The following is a 20,637-nucleotide window of genomic DNA, read 5'->3' as shown; positions in this document are numbered from 1 at the left end:
CCTGCCTTGTACTCCAGATAGTGTACTTATTATGTGTCCTATGCTGTGCATTAAAAGAGACGAGGAGAGCCCCCTGCCAGAGGAGCTATCCACGAACATAAGATCCCCCACTCGCCTGCCTTGTTCTCCAGATAGTGTACCCAAATCCCTTTTCTTAGTTTCCATCGGCACCAATTCTTTAGTCAGAATTCATATTTGTTTTTACATTTGCAGAAAATTAGTATTACTCAAATTGCATATAGGATTGTTTGTGTACACACACACACACACGCACACGCACACACACGCGCACGCACACAATTCAATGTATTCCTCTCATTGATACTAATTCATATAGTTTAACTAGTTGGGTGATGTCATAGAAGTAATAATAATAATATCAACAATGACTAAACAATAATAATATCGATAATGATAACAATAATAATAATATGAACAATAGCAATAGCAATGACAATAAATGATGACAATAATACATATAAAATAATGAAGATGATGATGATAATAACAATAATAATAATAATAATAACAATAATCATTATTAGCCAGTGATGTACTTTAACACTTAGGCATCCATGTTCACATTCATATACATTGCCCATACCATTTTTTTGTATCTTGTTTTGAACTGATGGACATTTGAACATTGCTTGAGCCCCACATCCAATCCGTTCCAAAGTTTCACTCCACGCACAGACACACACAAACTTTTCCTGGTAGTTCTTACTGTTGGAATTGTAAAGATACTACACCCCCTTAGATTATGAATTCCTTCTCTGTGTTTGAAATGTATTTGAATATTGGCAGGTAGAACCTTTTTGTTTGCTTTAAATAATAATTGAGCTGTATTAAAATCAACTAGATCAGGCAGTTTTAATAATTTAGATTGTAAAAATAAAATATTTGTGTGGTCACAATATCCCACCTTGTGTAGAATTCTTATTGCACGTTTTTGGAGTGTAATCAGGGGATGTAGTGAAGTTTTGTAGTTGTTTGCCCCAGATTTCCATGCAGTAATTTAGATATGGTAAGACCAATGAACAATATAATAAATGCAGAGCTGTGTAATTTAAGAAGAATTTGGATTTATTGATAATAGAGATGGTTTTGGAGATGTTGCTTTGTATATGTCTTATGTGTGGTTTCCAGCTTAATTTATTATCAATAGTGACTCCTAAGAATTTAATTTCTGACACCGTTTCTAGAATCACGCCATCTATATTTATTGCTGGTCCTGGATTGGAATAGCCGAATAACATAACTTTAGTTTTCTTTAAATTAAGGGATAATTTGTTTATATCTAACCATGTTTTTAATTTGGCAAGTTCAATATTTAGGGTGGATACAAAATGTGTATAATTATCGTTAGAATAGAAAATATTAGTGTCGTCTGCGAATATGACTAATTTTAATACATTTGATACTTTAAATATGTCATTAATATATAAGTTAAATAACTTGGGACCAAGAACGGATCCCTGTGGAACCCCACAAGCAATGCCCAAATGCCCAGATGTAAACTCGCCATTCTTCACAAACTGCTGTCTTTGTGTTAAATAGCTCCTTATCCAAGTCAAAGCTACTCCCCTTATTCCATATCTATATAATTTTTTCAGTAATATTTGATGATTAATGGTGTCAAATGCTTTGCTAAGATCCATGTAAATTCCAGCTGCATATTTCTTACTATCTAAGCTATTGGTTATCTCTTCTACTGCATCAATTATTGCCATAGATGTTGACCTTGCTGTCCTAAAACCGTATTGACTTTCATTATCTCATGTTTATCCATAAATTTCTGTAATCTAGTGTTATATAATTTCTCTAAGATTTTGGAAAACTGCGGGAGCAAAGAGACAGGTCGGTAGTTTGTGAAGATGTGTTTGTTCCCATTTTTATATATTGGTATTAGCTTTGCCATTTTCATTTTATTAGGAAATTGTCCTGTTTGGAAGGACAGGTTAAATATATAAGTTAGTGGTTTAGTGATGGAATGTATGTTTTTTTTCACAAGTGTCATATCTATGTCAAAACAATCAGTAGATGTTTTATTTTTGCAATTATTAACAACATCTATTATTTCCTCTTCAATTACTCCCAACAGAAACATACTCATTGGATTCATTTCAATCAGTGACTCCATTTCATTGCTGCTATAATCAGGGATTTTGGCTGCCAATTCTGATCCGACATTTACAAAGAAACTGTTAAAACTCTCCACAACATTATACATATTATAATTATCTTGGTTGTTATCAGCGAAATAGCTAAGATACAAGTTATTTTTTGATTTGCCTTTAATTATAGTGGTAAGTATTCCCCACATCTCCTTAGTGTTGTTCTTATTCCTATGTAATAGATTGGTATGATATGATTTCTTACTAGTCCTTATTATATCAATCAATTTATTTTTATATGTTTTATATCTATGTTCAGAGTCTTCAATCAGTTTCTTTGTATATTCATTTTTTGAGCCAAGTTTTACATTACTTAATTTGATGAATTGTCTATATAATGTGTTTTTCTTTTTACAAGCGTTTTGTAAACCCTTGGTTAACCATGGGCACTTTAAAGTTTTGTTGTTGTTTCTAATTTTTTTTATTGGACATTTTTGGTTATGTATTGAATTAAATGTATCTATAAATGATTCAAAGGCACTATCCACATCCTTTTTGTTGTACATGCAATCCCAGTTTTGCAGTGTTAGGTCCTGATTTAATAGATTGAAAGAGTCATCTGTTCTAACTCGTTTGTAAGTATATTTTTGCTGGGAATTCAGGTCTGTACTGGTCTCATCATTATACACTGTGAATACAGGCAGATGATCGGTTATGTCACAGACCATTACTCCACTGATGTTTGAAGACTGCATATTATTTGTGAAGATGTTATCGTGAGGGTTGCACTGTGCGATGTTATTCTAGTCGGTCTTGTAATGGTTGGGTATAAACTCATACTGTGCATCCTGTTAATATAGTTTTCTGTTGCTATGTGGTTATTTGGATTCATGAGATCAATATTATAATCCCCACAAATAAATATTGTTTTATTAACTATTTCTGAGAAAGTTTTTCAGCCCACTCAGTAAATAGTTCCACATTTGAACCTGGTGACCTGTATATACAGCTAACTATGATATTTTTCTTCCTTTCATTAATGATTTCTATTGATAAGCATTCAACTATATCATTTACTGATAGTCATGTCTTCTAATATTTTGTATTTATATTTCTTGTGAACGTACATAGCGACTCCTCCACCTATTTTATTTGTTCTGTTAACATAGTTTAAATTATAATCCTTTATCTCAAAATCAATGCCTTTTGCTTCATTAAACCATGTTTCAGATATAGCAATTATGCTAAATGTTGTAAGTAGTCTTGAATTGCACTGGAATTTGCATACATGCTTCTACTGTTAAAATGGATGACTGAAAATGTGCCTTTTGATTTTATTGAGTTATTATATTCCTTTTCTGAATAGTATTTGCAGTTAATGGAGTCAGATGATGGAAACATTATCTGGATCGAGATGATATTCCAAGTCTAATGAATCGTGATCAGTATACTCAGATAATTTTAGTTCAAAAATCTTGGAATCTAGAATCCTTTGTTGTATTGTTAAATTGTTGTCTGTAATATCAGAGGACTGATTGTATGCCATTGAATGAACTTGTTAAAGTACTTTTTAACTCTCCTTGTCCCACTAATTCACATATTTATTCATATTTCTTCAGTTCCTGTATGTCTCTACAACCAGCACTTTTGCTTGTTCAGGTGATCCGTTCAGTTTTATGAATATTTTACAGTTTGTGACCCAAGTATTCTGTATTTTGTTTTGTTTCATTAAGTGCCTGGCTTTTTTTGCAATATCTGCATTCCTTTTGATCAGGTGATCATTCAAATATACGTTGGTGCCTTTTAGCTTTCTCCCTTGTTTCATTAGTTCAGTCTTTCTTTTCCTGTTGACGAACTTCAGGATGACAGCAGGCATGACGTCCCTCTTCGCAGGCAGAGGATGACACGCTTCGATTGAGTTCTTGTCCAGATGAATGTCTGTGGAAGCCAGAAAGTCCACAACCTGCTCCTCCACCGAGCCAGCCTCCGGGTCCCCAGATGCACTCTCGCTCCCCCCAGCATGTGCATATGAGCGGGGTTTAACTTTTAACCCCGTCACAATCACATCATTCAGTCTACAATACTGCTCCAGATCTTCCACTTTCCTCTCCAACTCGCCAATCTTCTTATCCCTCTCCTGGATGCACATACGGAGCTCCGTGACTTCATCCACAAGTTTAAGAATTATACCCTGTTTAATCCGTATGTCATTTACGTCTTGTGAAAGAAATTGAAGTGACTTTTTAATGTCCTCGTTTCCCCCCGCCACTGGGGTTCTCTTCGGTCCCATGACGACGAGCCCTTAAGACCCCACAGTCTGGTCAAAGATGATATTTAGCTGCTCATCGATGTGTTGGCAACTTCTGCGTCTTTGTTAGCAGCTAACAACTAAGCTAACTAGCGAGCTAAGCTAAGTCAGCACGAAACGCGGCGAAATGCTTCTCGCGCACCGAGACAATCTTATCCCTAAATAAAGACTCAAAGATGTATTTATACGACGTGAATATTTAAACACTGGAGAAAAAGTAATAAGACTGACTTATTAGCGTTCGGCTCCCTTCTCTATCGACACTTCCGTTTAAATAAGAAAATCTCATTTCAGTAGGCCTTTAAGGTGACGGTACGATATTATTGTGGAATATGTAAAAAAAACAAGGCTTAAAAATGCTAGTGTCTAAAATGAAGTGGCAGTGATGTTTAGGATAAACACACTTACTGTAATTGAACACAAACATAATACTAAAATGTTCTAATCATGCCTATTACAACAAACAAATGTTTGTAGTAATAAGTATACAATACAAATAATTGTATTATATGTATTACTACAAACACATTAAGTGCAAATAATTGTGCAGGGACTTCCACTGTTTCATGCAACTATTAAAAAAAAAAAAAAAAACTTACAGTTGCGTGTCTTTTTGAAGTGAAAAACGATGTTCACTTTGGGGTCTTTAAACTTTTACTTTCTGAGAAGCAGTGTCCTCCACAATAGACATGTTAATATCAGTTTGGACAATTCTGTTTCTCAGAAAAGTTAACTAACAATTTAACTTTTAATAACGTAAATACCACACAAACTGAGGTTATGTTTTTGCCAGGGTTTGTTTGTCTGTCTGTTAGCAACATAACTCAAATAGTTATGCATAGATTTTGATGACATTTTTCAGGAAATGTCCAAAAAACAATTCCTTGTATCAACTACAAACACTTAACTTCCTGCTTACGGAGTTCCACGCCCCCACATTTGCCCCACATTTCACATAGGATTCTGGGAGATGGTAGCTTATTTTCAGACCGGTCCAATGCTAAAGCATCGGAAAAAAACTATACACTAACTTTTAGTTTGATACATTCAGGCGTCACGGTATTATTGTAAAGACTTTGAAACCAAAACACGCGGTATCTAAAAAACCCTCACACCCCTAGTTGCAACATTTATATCCCATTTCGGACTTTAAGATGTAAGTCCATTCCTATGACCAGCCCTTGTTGCTGGTGAGTAATGACGGGTTTCAATATTTTAAGCAATTGTAGAAGATTAATATTATTATTTTTTTTTTTAATGTTCCCATTGATTAATAACAAGTTGGTCACTTTTTTCTAAGACTTTCTGATTATAGTTTAATGTTGGAGAAGTATCACTTGATCAAGCCTTTTCAAAAATTCCACACTACCAAATAAGTCATTAAAGTATGTAAGGTTTATGCTGATCGTGATCGGACAATACTCGAAGCTTAAGTTTCACTATCACAACAGAAGTGAAATGCATTGCATACTGTTATAACATACTGTTATAAAACTAGCATTTCTAAAAATACTGAAAACGTATGACAGACATTTTTCATGTTTTCTTCTGTCAGTATTCCTTACTTGGAATCTGTCGGACTTAAGACTTTTTTTTTTTGCATATGACCTGTTAATGCATCTTATAAAGTAGTGTTTGTATTGTTACTCTGCACTTTTGATAAAAAGGTCTAGGGCTGGGGGATATTGCCTTTTTTTAATATCGCGATATTTTTAGGCCATATTGCGATGTACAATATATATTACGATATTTTGCCTTGGCCTTGAATGAACACTTGATGCATATAATCACAGCAGTGTGATGATTCTATGTATATACATTAAAACATTCTTCTTCATACTGCATTAATATGTTACTTTTAAACTTTCATGCAGGTAGGGAAATCACAACTAAGTCAATTGACCAAAAGTGTATTTATTAAAGTTATTAAGCAATGGCACAAAAATTCAAGTCATTTCCAAAACAAAGTGCAAGATTGTCGGAGACATTTTAAGTGTCAAATAAAAATGTGCTGCATAATAGGAAATCAAATAGTATTCGTCCTTCACTATGTGGTATGTTATTAAGGTTATGAAATCTTCTTCATTCTCTAGTGAGTGACTTTACAAATGATGCTACATATTAGCAGTAATGCTACTTTTTATAGCAACGCTTTCCCCCCCACACTTTACAAATTACGGTTGTCTGTTCGACATATTCCCACGTGAAGCCGAACCACCGCCAGGCGATGGAAACCCTGCTGTTTTTATCGAGAATTAAGTCTTCCTTCATTTGTTATCATATCCGCAGCTTCTTTCTCTAACGTTAGCCACGCCGCTACTTTTCTGCTGGGCGAGGGCGTGTATGTGACGTGAAAGTTTGTGACGTATGCAAGAATGTGCGCTTGCTTGTCTGCGAAAAGGAAAGACAGGAAAGAGTGAGAAGAGTCTGAAGTGTACGCCCACAGCTAAAAGTCCTGCGTGAGAACGTATACTCGGAAATTACGATATAGTCATTTTCTATATCGCACAGAGACAAACCCGCGATAAATTGTATATATCGATATATCACCCAGCCCTAATAAGGTCCTAACTTGATTGTAAGTTAAGTAATATATAACTCTACTTCTACCTGCATTTTTAATATTCAAGAGCAACTGTGTTTGTTAATACTTTGTTTAGCCATATTATTTATTGCTTTGGTTGTGGATATTTGAGCCGCCCACACCCATGTAAACATATTTTATTGCTTTTGGTTGTGACTTTTATTCAAGTGCAATATATTGCTCACAGACAAAGTGTATTTAATTGTTATTGTTTGTTTTATACAACCTGGAGATTTAAAAGTTTACATTCCAATTACAATGTTAAAATACAAGATAAATACAATTTTATTGCTTTGAAATCGATGTACACACATTAAATATCATCATTACATCAATGGTTAATTTGACCTCATTAAAATAATGGCAATAATAATGTTTATCGGCAATAGGGTGTATCGTCAAGCTAAATTTTTTATCCATCCAGGGCTAGTGAAGCAAACTACAAACAATGTATTATGTCCTTCCAGAGGAGCAGAAGCACATAAAATCAGTCTTGCTATTAATAACGGGTGCTAAACGGCAAAAACGCTGATAGTTTTGCCTTGATATATGACTTAGTTTCAGTAGTAAGCAAAAATACAACAGTACATCCACTCCCCTGATTTCCCGGTCCACAAATCAGCTGGTATTTGACAGGCCCCCATATCTCCATATAGCTGCCTGGGATATGCCTGTATATTATTCTTTAATTTTGAATCCCCAGAAACAGCATGTCCTCGTTCATTTGTGTCAACAAAGGGAAATTATGTCTGAAAACCTTTGACAAGTTGACTTCATGTCCGTCACCGCCCAATAAGACGTTTCAAAGTGTAAAATAGGATCCGCCTTTAAAACATGGGTATTTTATTTTGAAAGTAAACCGTATAATTTGTTTTGGGTATGTGCATGACTTCCTGTCCCAAAAAATTTGCTATTTTTTAGCTGAATTTAACAAATGTGTTGCGTCGTCTGACAAATTCGGAAGCTCTGCGTATATTTAGCGCTGGAATGCAGCTGACGTTTCGCAGGCGGCGGAAATGGACACGTTGACTTGAATAAAAACAGAGAGAGCGTGCAGTTTGCCTTGTGCAGTTTTGCATCGAGTGAAAATATGGTGTAAGAAAACACACAGCTCAGTCCTTCATTAGTTCTCATCTGGACCAGTGTACACAAGGAGCCCATTCTCTTCAAGACACCGTAACATGCAATTTTGTCCTAAGAGAAACCAACATAAACTGAGAATAATCCTTTCTGTAATCAGTCTTTGTTCTGTGGTCAGGTTTTCCATACATCACTTGTCAATAGTGTACCAATAATAGGCAATATGTGTGTGATTGTGAGTGTGTATGTTGTCTATCTGTGTTGGCTCTGTGATGAGGTAGCGACTTGTCCAGGGTGTAACGGACAAACGGTAGAAAATGGATGAATATCAATTATTACTGTAAAGAACAGCTAATTATATTGTTTTATGTTTGTGCATTTTAGATTTGATTTCAATCTTTCCCATGTCGCAAACACACCGTCCGTGCCTAAAAGGTGATTGGCTGAAAGTGAGGAAGTAGTGCTGTGTGTCAGGGGAAGCACAAACTCTACAGAGATGAAATTGCATGCACTGAAGGTAAAACTGATGTTTGTTATAATAAGATAATACAATTTAGAAATAGCGTCAGACTTTGTGTTATTTCTTCTGGGGGGGCCAATATATTATACTACACACACACGCACGCATGCGCGCGCACATTTACAGTACAGCCTAATCTACAATTTACATTGTAGATTATCACTGAAGTCATCAAAACTATGAATGAACAAATGTGGAGTTATTACTTAACAAAAAAAGGTGAAATAACTGAAAACAGGTTTCATATTCCAGTTTCTTCAAAATAGCCACCCTTTGCTCTGATTACTGTTTTGCACACTCTTGGCATTATCTTGATGAGCTTAAAGAGGTAATCAACGGAAAGGGTTTTCACTTCAAAGGTGTCAAAGTTTTGATGCCTTCAATGACAATCTACAATGTAAATAGTCATGAAAATAAAGAAAACGCATTAAAAGGAGAAGGTGTGTCCAAACTTTTGGCATGTACTGCATATATATATATACACACACACACACATGTACATATGTACACACATATTTATATGCACACATTTTCATTTATACACATATGACGTGAAGTGAATATATTTATATAGCGCTTTTCTCGAGCGACTCAAAGCGCTTTACAAAGTGAAACCCATAATAGACTCCTTTACTCATTTACCATGAATTGATTAACGTGGACCCCGACTTAAACAAGTTGAAAAACTTATTCGGGTGTTACCATTTAGTGGTCAATTGTACGGAATATGTAATGAACTGTGCAATCTACTAATAAAAGTATCAATCAATCAATAAATCAATACGCTTTGAAGCAGCCTGTAGCTATTTTACTTGATGTCCATCCTGTCATTTTAATGTATAATATGAGTGTAATTTTATTGCAACTTTGCGGCCTCTTGGTCAGGACCCCCTTGAAAAAGAGGTGTTTAATGTCAATGGGATTTCTTCCTGGTTAAATAAAAAATTATAAAAGCTACATTTAAACCAGTGTGTGAGGCACTGGGAGCATGTGATTAATTGTCTTACTCATGAACACAATGGCAGTGACTAAGATGGTGAAGCGGGGATCGAACCTGGAATCCTCAGGTTGCTGGCACAGTCTCTCTATTAACCTAGCCACGTCGCCCACGAACATATACACATTTACATATACATACATGTACATATATACACACTAGGGTTGTACGGTATACCGTTACGAGTATAGTATGGCACTACTAACGAATCAAACGGTATTATATTCTGTTTGAAAAGTACTGGTTCTCGGGAATATGTTACGTCGTGAAATGTGCTGGTTTTACGAGTAGAAGAGCATGTTTGGCAGAGCACAATCATATAGTACTTACAAGCAGACACAGTGTGGAGACAGAAAAGGGAGACTGGACACATTTTGGCCAAAAAACTGACAATAAAGGTGAAGCTTGAACACTGAAACACCCTCAGGAAGATGTGCTTTAAGACATGGCTAGCTAGCAGCGAACATCCATCTGCAGTCGACAGTGTTTTAGCTACTTCTAAATCACTAATCCTCGCCTCCTTGGCGACAAATAAAGTAAGTTTCTTACAATTTTTATCCCTGCAGGACGAGGAATAGCTAAACATGCTTCCCGACACACCGTAGGAGGATACATGTCACCGGCGCCACCGCTAACAAAAGCTAGCGTGCCTGAATGTAAACAAATGCCATGGGTGGATCTACACTTGACATCCACTGCAATGATACAGTAGCTTATCTAGTCGTAACTACTATGACATATTTTTATCGTCACAAAATCTTTTTTATTTTTTTTAAAATTCCTATTATGTTTATAAACTCAGGAAGTTTGTCCCTGGACACATGAGGACTTTGAATATGACCAATGTATGATCCTGTAACTACTTGGTAGCAGATCGATACCTAAATTTGTGGTACCATCCAAACCGAATGTAAAGTATCCAAAAAACAGAAGAATAAGCAATTACATTTTAACATAATTGTAAATAGAACATTCTAAAACAGAAAATAACCACATATTAACATTAAATGAAAAAGTGGAATATTAATAAATTTTTAGTTTGTCCTTCATAATTCTGGCAAAATAATAGAATGAGAAATGACACAATTATTTACTGCATATGTCAGCAGACAAATTAGGATCCTTGGTTTGCTTACTTAAAACTAAAAGAGAAGTTGTTTAGTAAGTTTACTATTTTATCTAAGGACAAAATCATTCTTCGATTGCAATAAGATACATATATGTAATGTACCGTAAGATTTGTTGTCGTTTTTGCTGTCTCAGAAGGATCTATGACCACGTTTACACAGCTGTTTTTAGACCTAAACCAGCAAACCATTTTTGTTGTGGTTATGATAGCCTATTGAGGCAATTAATGTTACCTAAAGGGTGCATTTGGTTGCTTTTTAGTTCTATATTGGTGCAAAATGTAGGGCTGGACAATTATGGCAACATTAACAATCACGATTATTTGGATTGTTATAACGACTACACAGTTATTCATTAAATTTAAAACATGAGTAATTATTGTACCACCAAAACACAACTTTAAACAGTTTTAAAGATCCTACGTATAAATGAGTAATGAATAAACCACAAAAAGTAAAATAATAACAAAACATTTAAAATAATATAAAACTTACAATTCAATTTTTCCTTACATTTTTTTTAATTTGGTTGTTTTTATCTTTTATCATCATAAAGTGTGTGCTTAATGTGTGAAATAAAATGTAATACAATGCTTGATAATTAGATGCAAAAAAACTCACATTTATTGGTACAATAGATCTTTGGACAAGTTTGACCAGCATTTAGGTCAAAGCATAATAAATGTGTAAATATATCCACAAGTGCTATAGATACATTATGCTTGTGTAAGGTGCTTTTTTAAAACATTTATTTAGTTAGAGCATTCAGACCCACAGTCATAATCGAAATAAAAATTTGCTCAATTGTCCAGCCCTACTACAAGCATTTTTTTCGGTTCCCGAAACTTTACATATTAGGTTATTTAAATGTTACCTAATGTTCTGTGCGGGCAGCAATGCTTTAAATCTGCGTTTTAATTTCATACCAAATGGAAGAGGGAAGTTTGCCAAACATGTAAAATGTAATACCAATATAATAAAATACAATGCTCCACTGACTCCACAGTACATTCATGGATTTAATTAAGAAAAGTCAATTAAAGCAATTCCTTATCCAACAAGTTGACAAATGGGCCAGGACAAGTTGTTTCTGCTGCCTTGGCCAGTGAGGTGAAATTGAAAAGAAAATTGTTGGCCATCATGCAAAAGGCAATGCACTGTGAGCCCTGAAGAAAAATGGGCTTTGTTTGTGATGAAGCTTGTTAACTTGAGAAAAAATGTCTAAGAATTGGAATTAGATTGCATGTTAATATGATTTAGGAATTAATGTTTTCATTGTTTTTTGTAGCTCGAGTCCCATCACACTATTTTGTAAAGTCAATCGCAATATAAAATGTTTGTATCTATGAAATGTTAATGGTGTATGGATAGTCGAAATGAGTGTACATTTTTGTTTGGACTTAATTGGTTGCTAGAATTCAAAAAGTAATTAGGCCTGGGCCGATATTTGATAAGTCAATTAACAGACTATAAATGAAAATGAACTTTGGTATATTTTCCAGTGTCGATAAATTGTCATGCGCATGCTTCAATAGCATTCACACTAGGTGGGCGATATATCGATGTATACGATATATCACGGGTTTGTCTCTGTGCGATATAGAAAATGACTATATCGTAATATTCGATTATACGTTCTCACGCAGTTGCTTTTAACTGCGGGCACTCAGGCTCTTCTCACTCTTTCCTGTCTCTCTTCACAGACAGGCAGGCGCACATTCTTGCATACGTCACATACTGTCACGTCATACGTCACATACGAGTCCGCCCTCGCAGAGCAGAGACGTGGCAGACTGGGCTACGTTAGCTGCTAACGTAGCAGTATGAGAGAAAGAAGGTGCAGATCTGTTAACAAATGAAGGAATAATTAATTCCCAATAAAAACAGCAGGGTTTCCATTGTCTGGCGGTGGTTCGGCTTCAAGTGGGAATATGTCGAACAGACAACCGTAATTTGTCAAGTGTGGGGGGAAAAAGCGTTGCTATAAAAAGTAGCATTACTGGTAATATGTAGCATCATTTGAAAAGTCACTCGTTAGAGAATGAAGAGAATTTCATAACCGTAGTAACATACCACATAGTGAAGGACGAATACTATTTGATTTCCTATTATGCAGCTCATTTTTATTTAACACTTAAAATGCCTCTGACATTCTTGCACTTTATGTTTTGGAAATGACATGAATGTTTGTGCCATTGCTTAATAAAAAAGGAAGGAAGGAAATACACTTTTGGTCAATTGACTTAGTTGTAATTTCCCTCTCTGCATGAAAGTTTAAAAGTAGCATATATGAATGCAGTATGAAAGAGAATGTTTTGGTGTATACTAGGGTTGTCCGGAGCCGATATTTGGATCAGATCGGCCGCCGATATTTGCCAAAAAATGCGTATCAGCAAGGCATGGAAAAATGCCGATCCAGGTCCAGTTTTTTTAAAAACTCCGGTCTGTGTTTTCCAACACACCAATTTAAATAATACATTCCACTCTTCTGCTGCTCCCTAAACTCTGTTCCGCATTTTCCAGAACACCTTCAAAACATCCACAGGTCTGCGTTCTAACAGTTCAGATGGCCGTGTGAATTAAAAGTTACGGTAAAAATGTCAGCTGTGTGGGATTATTTTACCCTACAAAACCAAAGAGATAAAGAGGTGGAGTGCAAAACATGCCACAATAAAGTCAAGCGTGGTGGTAAAGTTGTAAGACATTTTAATGACTCTTGCGAGTGAGAGGCTTTTTAGCACTCATCATAGATGAACACAGGAGCAGGCTGACACCTGAGCATCTTGAAGTGCTCGTCTTTGTTAGAAAGAATCTCCCCATTATGCTTGGACTTCAATTGTATGCCCCCCCCCCCTGACTTGGGCCAATAATTGAAGGGAGTGTGTAGATATATATATATATATATATTTTTTTTTAAGTCTACACTTGTTCAAGAGCAAGTATTGATGCTGTGTTATAGACATTTTATCCCACTCAGGTTGTTTGTGTGTTTTGCTTTTTTTAATAATGTTTCCAGCATTATTTGCACTTTATACTGTTCACTTTTTTACTGTTTAATGATGCCATTTCTGTTTGTCATGTATAATTTTCGATAATTTGTGTTCATCCTTGAATACCAACTATTATGTATTATTCAAACTCACCTAATTCAGCTGGCTAGTTGTTATCAAGAGTACTAAAATCATTTTCTGCATGAATCTGACAACTAAATAGGCTAAATAACTTTAAACTTTAATACATGCTCGGATAGGCCAGTATCGGATCGGAAGTGCAAAAACCTGGATCGGGACATCCCTAGTGTATACACATATGATCATCATACTGCTGTGATAATATGCATCAAGTGTTCATTCAAGGCCAAGTCAAAATATTGTAATATACATCATATATCGCGATATGGCCTAAAAATATTGCGATATAAAAAAAGGCAATATCGCCCAGCCCTAATTCACGCCTTTCATCGCTTTTAGCGGCTATGCGCGTTTGTACCATAGTGGAATGATAAGAAGTGAGGTGAATTATCGTGTCCTCATTAAGTGTCTTGGACTCTTAGTGCAGCAACGCGGGGCCGCTGGCCCGTTAGCATCACAGAGTGCAACTAGGTAGCATGTAGCAGCTAACACGGACAAAATGATCACAAAACCAAATTCCACCGCACCAGTATGGGTATATTTCAGTTCAAACCTTTGGAAAAATATGAGTCAAACAAGACCAAGATGCCAGTTTGCTGAATGTGCGCGACGACAGCAACGCCGACTTGAAATACAACCACTCCACAGTCCAAACTCACTTCGTGTTTGGTGAAGAAGTCATGTGACAGGTCAGTGTTAACAAAAGAGTGCAAAATAGTATGCGTTCACAGAAAGTGGGGTTAAATCGCCAGAGATAAGCTGCCATTTAATACAGCTATAAACCTAGCATTTTTTCTAAAAAGTACTGTCACGTTATGTTGGTGTTTCTCACTCGGAATCTGCCAAACTTAATTTTTTTTTTGCACAGGACCTCTTAATACACTTGTTTTAACTGTAGCGTTTATATTGTTATCATGCACTTTTGTTTAAAAAGGTCCCAACTTGATGGTAAGTTATGTACAACTCTACCTCTGCCTGCATGTTCAATATTCATTGCAACGTTGGTTGTCAATACTTTATTTAGCCATTTTATTTATTGTTATGGTTGAACCCCCCCAATCTCCGTCTTAATATATTGTTTTGCTTTTAGTTGTGATTTTTAGTGAAATGCAATTTTTTTCTAAAAGACAAAGTATATTTTATTGTTATCATTTGTTTATTTTATTTAACTTGGAGATTTAAACATTTTCATTTTGATTACAATGTGAAAATACATGAGAAACACAAGTTTATTGCATTTGAAAGGATATGCATTAGACTTAGACTTCCTTTTTATTGTCATTCAAATTTGAACTTTACAGTACAGATTAAATTTTGTTGCATTAGCTCATGGTAGTGCAGAATAAAAAAGCAACAAGGTGCAGATATAAATAAATACATTATTGTACAGATAAATATATTGCACTTCTGCATATGCATCCAGGTTTATGGATGTATGTTATATTGTCTTTATATTCCAGCAAATTAATCCATTTGGGGAGGAGGGGATTGAGAGGATTATTATGATGCGTACATACATTTTTATTATGTATAATTTAATTAATGGTTAATTTGGTCTCATAAAAATCATGACAATATTATCGTTTATCTGCAATCAATTGTTGGGCAATACAACGTCAAGCTAAATTTGTTATCGGCCCAGGCCTAGAAGTCATGAGAACAAAGTGTATTATTAGACAGAGCTAGTGTTTTATTCCCCATGTTTTTTAGTGGAGAGTGATTCTAGCTTAATCATGCTTTGCTTAGCGTTGTTTCAGAGATCAGTTTGATCCCAGGAGAATGGGTATGTTGGCCTGCCAGAAAGTAGAATTAGCCTATTTCTGCTACAAAGAGCTGCTGCAGTCCTTCATACACAATGTAGTGATTTTCATGGGTGACAAATTGTGCTGTCAATGTTGTTTTATTCATTGACGTATCAATACTGTAATTATTATGCAGAAAAAAACGAATGAAACAATGCCATTGAGACGTAGCAAACGATACTTTTTTGTACTTCACTGTATTTTTTTAATAGTGTAGAAATATGAATAAAAATGTCAGCATTTACATGGTTAATATTAGCGGTGTACCGATGCAATGTGTATCGGATGTCCGCCATAAAATCAGTAACTTCAATTGGAAAAGAAGAGCCTAAAGATATTAACATTTAAATTCTTGTGTGTGGAAACAATTCCAGTTGCTGAATGATGTCATTCAAATCAAAGATAATATTGGTAAACCTGTGTGAAGCCCAAATATCCTCCACCTTGTCCCAATGTTGGTCCAACTCAAGGGTGTCAAACGTACGGCCCATGGGCTGGATATGGCCCACGGAATGAGTTTGCAAGTATAACATTTACCTGAAATAAGTAAAAAGTATACCAATTAAACTGAAATTTTTGAATGAAAGAAACAGCTGTTCTAAAAGTGTCCACTAGTAGTTGCAATAGCAATTCTTTGTATCTTTGTAGATGATGCAACATATGTACAAAATAAACCACATGATGTTAGTACATCAGTCGAGGAAAATGAGTAAACTACATAAATAACTAATAATTAATAAATAATTTTACAGCTGTAAAATGATCTAAAACGGTTAGCATGTGTCATTACCAAGCAACAAATAATTAGACTTTGACATGTTTTATCTTGATGGATTAAAAATTACCATGAATTGATTAACGTGAATGTGGTTGTTCTTTTACTAACCAAATAAAACTATCTGAAGTTGTCTTTCTTCTTAAGTTATCGTGCCATGATTTACCTGTCTGGCCCACTTGGGAGTAGATGTTTCTTCATGTGGCCCCTGAACTACAATGGGTTTGACACCCCTGGTCTCCAACCATCCATTTCCTACCGCTTTGTCCCTTTCAGGGTCACAGGGGGTGCTGGAGCCTGTCTCAGCTGCATTCAGGCGGAAGGCGGTGTACACCCTGGACAAGTCGCCACCTCATCGCAGGGCCAACACAGATGGACAACATTCACACACTAGGGCCAATTTAGTGTTGCCAATCAACCTTTACCCAGGTGCATGTCTTTAAACTATTATAATTCATATATAATAAAATCATTTTCCCAATTGGATAGATAATCCGATCGGTAGGAGGCCACAGGGAAGACACAGGACACGTTGGGAAGACTATCTCTCCCGGCTGGCCTGGGAACGCCTCGGGATCCCCTGGGAGGAGCTGGACGAAGTGGCTGGGGAAAGGAAAGTCTAGGCTTCCCAGCTTAGGCTGTTGCCCCCGCGACCCGACTTCGGATAAGCGGAAGAAGATGGATGGATTATCCCAATCGTTTGCGATGGTTGTTGGTGCTGCAACTTTTTTGTTATAATAGTCTTTTAGTTATTATATGGCATCATAAAAATACTACACGGTCTAGCTCCAGCCTATCTTGCCGATTGTATTGTACCATATGTCCCAGCAAGAAATCTGTGTTCAAAGGACTCCGGCTTATTAGTGATTGCCAGAGCCCAAAAAAAGTCTGCGGGCTATAGAGCGTTTTCCGTTCTGGCTCCAGTACTCTGGAATGCCCTCCTGGTAACAGTTCGAGATGTTACCTCAGTAGAAGCATTTAAGTCTCACCTTAAAACTCATTTGTATACTCTAGCCTTTAAATAGACTCCACTTTTAGACCAGTTGATCTGCCGTTTCTTTACTTTTTATCCTCTGTCCCACTGGAGGAGGTCCGGTCCGGTGGCCATGGATGAGGTTCTGACTGTCCTGAGTCGGGACCCAGGATGGACCGCTCGCCTGTGTATCGGTTGGGGACATCCCTGCGCTGCTGATCCGCCTCCGCTTGTGGTGGTTTCCTGCTGGCTCCACTGTGGACGGGACTCTTTCTGCTGTGTTGGATCCACTTTGGACTGGACTCTCACGGTTGTGATGGATCCACTATGGATTGAACTTCCACAGTATCATGTTAGACCCGCTCGACATCCATTGCTTTCAGTTTCCCTAGAGGGGGGGGTTGCCCACATATGCGGTCCTCTCCAAGGTTTCTCATAGTCATCATTGTCACCGACGTCCCACTGGGTGTGAGTTTTCCTTGCCCTTATGTGGGCTCTACCGAGGATGTCGTGGTTTGTGTTGTGGTTTGTACAGCCCATTGAGACACTAGTGATTTAGGACTATATAAACATTGATTGATTGATTGACTATTGAAGACCAAACCCACAACAATATCCAAATCTACCCAAACGTGTGCAATATGGTTGTGCTGCAAACATTGCCGGTGCACAAATGTAGCACAAACAAATGGAACAAGTCCAGGCTGATTTGGGCAAGAAGGGGAAGGCTGCATGACGTCATTGGTCCAAAAATTATTTTAGAATAACTTAAAAACCCTTTAAGCAAGAACTAAAATGTTTGCAACACAAACGATTTGGACAAGGTGGGAGGCATTATGGTTTGACGAGTACAAAATCGTATGATTTAAAATACATCTTATCACAGGCTTGTTGTGTAGCTACGGTTTAATACGTGTGAAGTGTGTCAATGACGACACATTGTTTTAAAGCAGGGGTCTCAAACACGGGTCAATTGCGGCCCGCGAGACGTTATTTTGCGGCCCCCACCTTCATATGAAAGTTTAATGTTAGCGCGGCTCGCAAGTTTTATGTGAAAGGCGCTGGACAGTGTTGTGTTATTTGGGTCCAAAATGGCTCTTTCAACGTTCTGTGTTGCCTACCCCTGCGTTAGTGGAAAAGTGGTAAATGAGTGTAAGCGAAATAGACGTTGCCATGGAGACGAGGGTTTTCTTACGTGCCTGGCTGCAGTCACACCGCGACATCTGTCCGTCAGTAATAACAGTCCCTGATAACCTGGACCAATTCAAACTGTTATTTGTTTTTTTGTATTGTTTAAGTTGCATTGACTCACACAATGAACACTACATATATTTCTATATGACGCCGGATAACACTCCGGGAGCCGTCACTTTTTTGCACTCGCTATTATCCACCAACCTCCATGTTGCTGTACGGAAGAAAAGCTGAACGGCACACATTGCGGAAATAACAGTATCCTCCGTGCGTCGGCTAAATACAAATATATTCCACAACCCCAAACATGTCTTTTTCAAAGCCTGCAGTGAAGAGAAAGGTTATTGATGAGCAAAGACAATTCCAGGAAAAGTGGGAGATGCAAAATATATTTGTTGGGCACAGGGGTACCCCGACGTGTCGTATTTGCACAGAGAAAGTTGCAGTGCACAAGGAATACAATTTGAAATGTCATTATACACTAGACATACTGAATAGTATGCAAAAAAAATTAAATAAATATTTTCTTGCGGCACAGCCTCACCCACACTCTACATCCAGTGACCCACAGGTAAATTGAGTTTGAGACCCCTGTTTTAAAGCAACTTATTATAGCTGGAAGAATAGCGTTGTCATTTCTGCAGAACCTCTTCCTTTTTTCCTTGATCCCAGCCAAGATAGCTCCTTCGCTAAACGTTTAACCTCAACAAAACTATTAAGTATTTGGCCAAACAGACACAGAAATATTTGTAAAATATATATGAAAACAGCTGCAACTAAATATTTGCGGTAAGTTAGAAGACGAGTGTAAAAAGAATGTAAAAAGAATGTGGAAAGATGCTAACCGTTAGCATTCCGCTAGCCTCGGAGCTAGGGTGTTAGCTCGCCACGGAGCTTAGCGTGTTAGCTTGCATTGTAAAATGGAGATACAAATTGGAGAGAAATAAGGCAAACACACACGTGGAGCTGCGGCTGGTTTGGATAGACTGAACATTACTCGTTACGTAATGGCGTGGTTTTCGAAATGTGTCTTACCCTTGTGCCGTTTTGAGAGCCCTATTCAGCAGCCCTCTTTGTCTGCGAAAAAGGGGCTATTGAAAGGAAGCAGGCATGTCTCCTCTGGGCTTGGCCACCGTGTCGACGAAAGCGCAGAAGGTCCGACGATACCAGAAGGTGTCATCCCGAGTTCTTTAAAGCATGGTATGGTTCCAGTTCAAATCATTTAAAAAGGCCGAATAAAATTCAAGCAGCTAACTCCCATTCTTCACAGGAGCAGGCGGTTTCTTCTCCGCCGAGCTAGCACCAGCAGCCAATATGACGGCGCTCTCAGACCTCCGAGAGCCGGGGAGCGCTGCGAGCACTTCGGCAGCGCGACTGACGGCGCGGCGGTCCAATGGAGTGCGAGGGAATGGTTTCCACTTCCGACTGACAACGCGGATAGGGAAAGGCCCCACGAGTTGTCTCCCGGTGACGGACGTCTCAGGCTACCAATGAAAAGAGAGAACGAGGATGGCCTGGGTCATTGGCAGCTATTTGGAAACGTGGAGCGTTGCGATGGTGCTCATGGAGACCTGCGCGCGATGCAGTGACAATGACGTCACCCAGGTAAGAAAGTCAACTTTGCAAAATATTCAGCCAAACATGCATACAACCAAACATTTTCTTCTTAAAGGCCTACTGAAATGAGATTTTCTTATTTAAACGGGGATAGCAGGTCCATTCTATGTGTGTCATACTTGATAATTTTGCGATATTGCCATATTTTTGCTGAGAGGATTTAGTAGAGAAAATCGACGATAAAGTTCGCAACTTTTGCTTGCTAACAGAAAAGCCCTGCCTCTACCGGAAGTCACAGACGATGACGTCACATGTTGATTACTCCTCACATCTTCACATTGTTTTTAATAGGAGCCTCCAACAAAAACAGCTATTCGGACCGAGAAAACGACAATTTCCCCATTAATTTGAGCGAGGATGAAAGATTCGTGTTTGAGAATATTGATAGCGACGGACTAGGAAAAAAAAAAAA

General features: G+C 37.3%; 1 protein-coding gene across 1 annotated transcript in view; it reads right to left on the bottom strand.

The window, feature by feature from the left end:
* socs5b (suppressor of cytokine signaling 5b) overlaps positions 1 to 20,049 on the bottom strand; it is a 54,241-nt gene extending 34,192 nt beyond the window's left edge. Inside the window, exon 1 of the mRNA XM_061910898.1 lies at positions 19,644 to 20,049. The gene's annotated coding sequence lies outside the window, so the exon portion shown is untranslated. The remainder of the gene's footprint in view (positions 1 to 19,643) is intronic.
* Between the last annotated feature and the right edge of the window lie 588 nt (positions 20,050 to 20,637).

The sequence above is a fragment of the Nerophis ophidion genome, linkage group LG09, assembly GCF_033978795.1.
Source record: "Nerophis ophidion isolate RoL-2023_Sa linkage group LG09, RoL_Noph_v1.0, whole genome shotgun sequence".
Lineage (NCBI taxonomy): Eukaryota > Metazoa > Chordata > Actinopteri > Syngnathiformes > Syngnathidae > Nerophis > Nerophis ophidion.
Note: the sequence above shows the minus strand (reverse complement) of the source record. Positions and strands in the feature narration are given on the sequence as shown.